Raw genomic sequence first — 6,745 nt, 5'->3', positions numbered from 1 at the left:
AATGGCTCGCCGATCATTGGGCAAGTCAATCAAAGTCCATACTTTGTTCTCATATATGGATCTCATCTCAGATTTCATGGCCTCAAGCCATTTCGCGGAATCTGGGCTCATCATCGCTTCCTCATAGTTCGTAGGTTCGTCATGGTCAAATAACATGACCTCCAGAACAGGATTACTGTACCACTCTGGTGTGGATCTCACTCTGGTTTACCTACGAGGTTTGGTAGTAACTTGATCTGAAGTTACATGATCATCATCATTAACTTCCTCACTAATTGGTGTAGCAGTCACAGGAACAGATTTCTGTGATGAACTACTTTCCAATAAGGGAGCAGGTACAGTTACCTCATCAAGTTCTACTTTCCTCCCACTCACTTCTTTCAAGAGAAACTCCTTCTCTAGAAAGGATCCATTCTTAGCAACGAATGTCTTGCCTTCGGATCTGTGATAGAAGGTGTACCCAACTGTCTCCTTTGGGTATCCTATGAAGACACATTTCTCCGATTTGGGTTTGAGCTTATCAGGATGAAACCTTTTCACATAAGCATCGCAACCCCAAACTTTAAGAAACGACAACTTTGGTTTCTTGCCAAACCATAGTTCATAAGATGTCGTCTCAACGGATTTAGATGGTACCCTATTTAACGTGAATGCAACTGTCTCTAATGCATAACCCCAAAACGATAGTGGTACATCGGTAAGAGACATCATATATCGCACCATATCTAATAAAGTACGGTTACGATGTTCAGACACACGATTACACTGTGGTGTTCCAGGTGGCGTGAGTAGTGAAACTATTTCACATTGTTTTAACTGAAGGCCAAACTCGTAACTCAAATACTCTTCTCCACGATCAGATCGTAGAAACTTTATTTTCTTGTTACGATGATTTTCCGCTTCACTCTGAAATTATATGAACTTTTCAAATGTTTCAGACTTCTGTTTCATTAAGTAGATATACCCATATCTGCTCAAATCATCTGTGAAGTTCAGAAAATAATGATACCTGCTACGAGCCTCAATATTCATCGGACCACATACATCTGTATGTATGATTTCCAACAAATCTGTTGCTCTCTCCATAGTTTCGGAGAACGGCGTTTTAGTCATCTTGCCAATGAGGCACGGTTCGCAAGCATCAAGTGATTCATAATCAAGTGATTCCAAAATCCCATCATTATGGAGTTTCTTCATGCGCTTTACACCAATATGACCTAAAACGGCAGTGCCACAAATAAGTTGCACTATCATTATTAACTTTGCATCTTTTGGCTTCATTATTATGAATATGTGTATCACTACGATCGAGATCCAACAAACCATTTTATTGGGTGTATGACCATAGAAGGTTTTATTCATGTAAACAGAACAACAATTATTCTCTAATTTAAATGAATAACTGTATTGCAACAAACATGATCAAATCATATTCATGCTCAACGCAAACACCAAATAACACTTATTTAGTTTCAACACTAATCCCGAAAGTATAGGGAGTGTGCGATGATGATCATATCAATCTTGGAACTACTTCCAACACACTTCGTCACCTTGCCTTTTACTAGTCTCTGTTTATTCTGCAACTCCCGTTTCGAGTTACTACTCTTAGCAACTGAACCAGTATCAAATACCGAGGGGTTGATATAAACACTAGTAAAGTACACATCAATAACATGTATATCCAATATACCTTTGTTCACTTTGCCATCCTTCTTATCCACCAAATAGTTGGGGTAGTTCTGCTTCCAGTGACCAGTCCCTTTGTAGTAGAAGCACTTAGTCTCAGGCTTAGGACCAGACTTAGGCTTCTTCACTTGAGCAGCAACTTGCTTGCTGTTCTTCTTGAAGTTCCCCTTCTTCCCTTTGCCCTTTTCTTGAAACTAGTGGTCTCGTTAACCATCAACACTTGATGTTTTTCTTGATTTCTACCTTCGTCGATTTCAGCATCACGAAGAGCTCGGGAATTACTTTCATCATCCCTTGCATACTATAGTTCATCACGAAGTTCTACTAACTTGGTGACGGTGACTAGAGAATTCTGTTAATCACTATTTTATCTGGAAGATTAACTCCCACTTGATTCAAGCGATTGTAGTACCCAGACAATCTGAGCACATGCTCACTGCTTGAGCTATTCTCCTCCATCTTTTAGCTATAGAACTTGTTGGAGACTTCATATCTCTCAACTCAGGTATTTGCTTGAAATATTAACTTCAACTCCTGGAACATCTCATATGGTCCATGACGTTCAAAACGTCTTTGAAGTCCCGATTCTAAGCCGTTAAGCATGGTGCACTAAACTATCAAGTAGTCATCATATTGAGCTAGCCAAACGTTCATAACGTCTGCATCTGCTCCTGCAATAGGTCTGTCACCTAGCGGTGCATCAAGGACATAATTTTTCTGTGCAGCAATGAGGATAATCCTCAGATCACGGATCCAATCCGCATCTTTGCTACTAACTCTTTCAACATAATTTTTCTCTAGGAACATATCAAAAATAAACACAGGGAAGCAACAACGCGAGCTATTGATCTACAACATAATTTGCAAAATACTATCAGGACTAAGTTCATGATAAATTTAAGTTCAATTAATCATATTACTTAAGAACTCCCACTTAGATAGACATCCCTCTAATCCTCTAAGTGATCACGTGATCCATATCAACTAAACCAGAACCGATCATCACGTGAAATGGAGTAGTTTTCAATGGTGAACATCACTATGTTGATCATATCTACTATATGATTCACGCTCGACCTTTCGTTCTCAGTGTTCCGAGGCCATATCTGCATATGCTAGGCTCGTCAAGTTTAACCTGAGTATTCCGCGTGTGCAACTGTTTTGCACCCGTTGTATTTGAACGTAGAGCCTATCACACCCGATCATCACGTGGTGTCTCAGCACGAAGAACTTTCGCAACGGTGCATACTCAGGGAGAACACTTTTATTTTGAAATTTTAGTGAGAGATCATCTTATAATGCTACCGTCAATCAAAGCAAGATAAGATGCATAAAAGATAAACATCACATGCAATCATTATAAGTGATATGATATGGCCATCATCATCTTGTGCTTGTGATCTCCATCTCCGAAGCACCGTCATGATCACTATCGTCACCGGCGCGACACCTTGATCTCCATCGTAGCATCGTTGTCGTCTCGCCAACTATTGCTTTTACGACTATCGCTACCGCTTAGTGATAAAGTAAAACAATTACATGGCGATTGCATTGCATACAATAAAGCGACAACCATATGGCTCCTGCCAGTTGTCGATAACTCGATTACAAAACATGATCATCTCATACAATAAAATATAGCATCATGTCTTGACCATATCACATCACAACATGCCCTGCAAAAACAAGTTAGACGTCCTCTACTTTGTTATTACAAGTTTTACGTGGCTGCTACGGGCTTAGCAAGAACCGTTCTTACCTACGCATCAAAACCACAACGATAGTTTGTCAAGTTGGTGCTGTTTTAACCTTCGCAAGGACCGGGCGTAGCCACACTCGGTTCAACTAAAGTGAGAGAGACAGACACCCGCCAGTCACCTTTAAGCAACGAGTGCTCGCAACGGTGAAACCAGTCTCGCGTAAGCGTACGCGTAATGTCGGTCCGGGCCGCTTCATCTCACAATACCGCCGAACCAAAGTATGACATGCTGGTAAGCAGTATGACTTATATCGCCCACAACTAACTTGTGTTCTACTCGTGCATAACATCAACGCATAAAATCAGACTCGGATGCCACTGTTGGGGAACGTAGTAATTTCAAAATTTTTCCTACGCACACGCAAGATCATGGTGATGCATAGCAACGAGAGGGGAGAGTGTTGTCCACGTACCCTCATAGACCGATAGCGGAAGCGTTAACACAACGCGGTTGATGTAGTCATACGTCTTCATGATCCGACCGATCAAGTACCGAACGCACGGCACCTCCGAGTTCAGCACACGTTCAGCTCGATGACGTCCCTCGAACTCCGATCCAGCCGAGTGTTGAGGGAGAGTTTTGTCAGCACGACGGCGTGGTGACGATGATGATGTTCTACCGATGCAGGGCTTCGCTTAAGCACCGCTACGATATTATCGAGGTGTAATATGGTGGAGGGGGGCACCGCACATGGCTAAAAGATCGTTGATCAATTGTGTGTCTCTGGGGTGCCCCCTGCCCCCGTATATAAAGGAGCAAGGGGGAAGGCGGCCGGCCTAGGAGGAGGGCGCGCCAAGGGGGGAGTCCTACTCCCACCGGGAGTAGGACTCCTCCTTTCCTTGTTGGAATAGGAGAAGGGAAGAGAGAAGGAGAAAGAAGGAAGGGGGCGCCCCCCTCCCTAATCCAATTCGGACCAGTCCATGGGGAGGGGCACGGCCACCTTTTGAGGCCTTTCTCTCCTTTCCCGTATGGCCCATTAAGGCCCAATACGAATTCCCGTAACTCTCCGGTACTCCGAAAAATACCCGAATCACTCGGAACCTTTCCGATGTCCGAATATAGTCGTCCAATATATCAATCTTTACGTCTCGACCATTTCGAGACTCCTCGTCAAGTCCCTGATCTCATCCGGGACTCCGAACTCCTTCGGTACATCAAAACACATAAACTCATAATATAACCGTCATCGTAACGTTAAGCGTGCGGACCCTACGGGTTCGAGAACTATGTAGACATGACCGAGACACCTCTTCGGTCAATAACCAATAGCGGAACCTGGATGCTCATATTGGCTCCCACATATTCTACGAAGATCTTTATCGGTCAAACCGCATAACAACATACGTTGTTCCCTTTGTCATCGGTATGTTACTTGCCCGAGATTCGATCGTCGGTATCTCAATACCTATTTCAATCTCGTTACCGGCAAGTCTCTTTACTCATTCCGTAATACATCATCCCGCAACTAACTCATTAGTTACAATGCTTGCAAGGCTTATAGTGATGTGCATTACCGAGTGGGCCCAGAGATACCTCTCCGACAATCGGAGTGACAAATCCTAATCTCGAAATACGCCAACCCAACAAGTACCTTTGGAGACACCTGTAGAGCACCTTTATAATCACCCAGTTACGTTGTGATGTTTGGTAGCACACAAAGTGTTCCTCCGGTAAACGGGAGTTGCATAATCTCATAGTCATAGGAACATGTATAAGTCATGAAGAAAGCAATAGCAACATACTAAACGATCGAGTGCTAAGCTAACGGAATGGGTCAAGTCAATCACATCATTCTCCTAATAATTTGATCTCGTTAATCAAATGACAACCCATGTCAATGGCTAGGAAACTTAACCATCTTTGATCAACGAGCTAGTCAAGTAGAGGCATACTAGTGACACTCTGTTTGTCTATGTATTCACACATGTATTATGTTTCCGGTTAATACAATTCTAGCATGAATAATAAACATTTATCATGATATAAGGAAATAAATAATAACTTTATTATTGCCTCTAGGGCATATTTCCTTCATCCATGTGTAACAGTGATACAATATGGGCTTTATCTAGACCAAGTAAGTTGTGGGAACCCTCCTCCGGCAGAACAACAGATGTAGATTTGTATGTAGGGACACCAGACTGGGTTTGTCATTTCTAAGAGGGCTAGTACCTCCCAAAAGTCTTGCCTTGGTCTACCTAGCTACTTCACAAGTGAAGTTTAGTATCACAAAGGTGTGATCGGGAATCAAGGCTAAAGTACACAAACCTCTGTAGAGTGTATACAACTGATCATGATTAGCTGTGTCCCCGGTTATGAACAACTTGAGCAACTCATTTAAGAATTGTCAGCTTGATCTCATCATCTCTTCTTAAATAAAACTAGTAAATGTGTATGTGAAATGCACGTTGATATTAGGTAATATATTAATTACTAGTCCTTGAGGCGGCCTCGACCTGGCCAGGCTCTCCTGCCCGGCAAAGGAGGCTTTCCCAAGGTGACATCTAGCAGTCTTGGTTTGTCTAGGATATTATTTACGTATTAATTACATTATTAGCATTGACAAAAATATTTGGTATGATATTAACTGCACACTAAACGTGTTGAGTGCTAACCATTGGAGCAGCCTGAGTCATTGGATTGACCTGATTTGACGGTCGGGATTTGTTGGATCTGCCCCTTTGGGTCTTTTTATATTGGTATAGATGAATGGTTTGAACCAAAGGGGAGTGTGGGCTGACTCAGATGGCTGATGTGATACCAGTAGCATTATATGCGAATGTTGGGGCTACCGCGTGATTGGGAAACTACATGCTCAAATGCTATATTTAGAGTAGACCACTACTACAAAGGTAGGAAAACTATTTTTGCATGTTTACTTATCCAACAAGCCAATCCTAGCGAAGTTTGCCAATACATTAGATGTACTGACCCATGTGGCTACAACGTATCATTTTGCTAGTTTGCTGTATCAAATGGAATGTATAAAGTAGGGTTACGACGCTATACTCAACTTCTGCCTTTGAGTGCATGGACGCCACAAGACTAGGATATTACCTTGGCTGCATGATTGAATTGTAAGCTAGCCTACGACCTAAGCATGTTTGTATTGTAAAGCACTCGATCCATGATGTAATACTTGACACATGATGTATTCTCAGTATTTCATCGTCGACTGTGTGTGTCAGCTATTGATCCAGGGACTGACATAGTAAGTGATACGTCTCCAACGTATCTATAATTTTTATTGTTCCATCCTAATATAGTATCAATCTTAAATGTTGTATATGCATTTA

Source organism: Triticum aestivum, chromosome 3D, assembly GCF_018294505.1.
Source record: "Triticum aestivum cultivar Chinese Spring chromosome 3D, IWGSC CS RefSeq v2.1, whole genome shotgun sequence".
Classification (NCBI taxonomy): Eukaryota; Viridiplantae; Streptophyta; class Magnoliopsida; order Poales; family Poaceae; genus Triticum; species Triticum aestivum.
Note: the sequence above shows the minus strand (reverse complement) of the source record.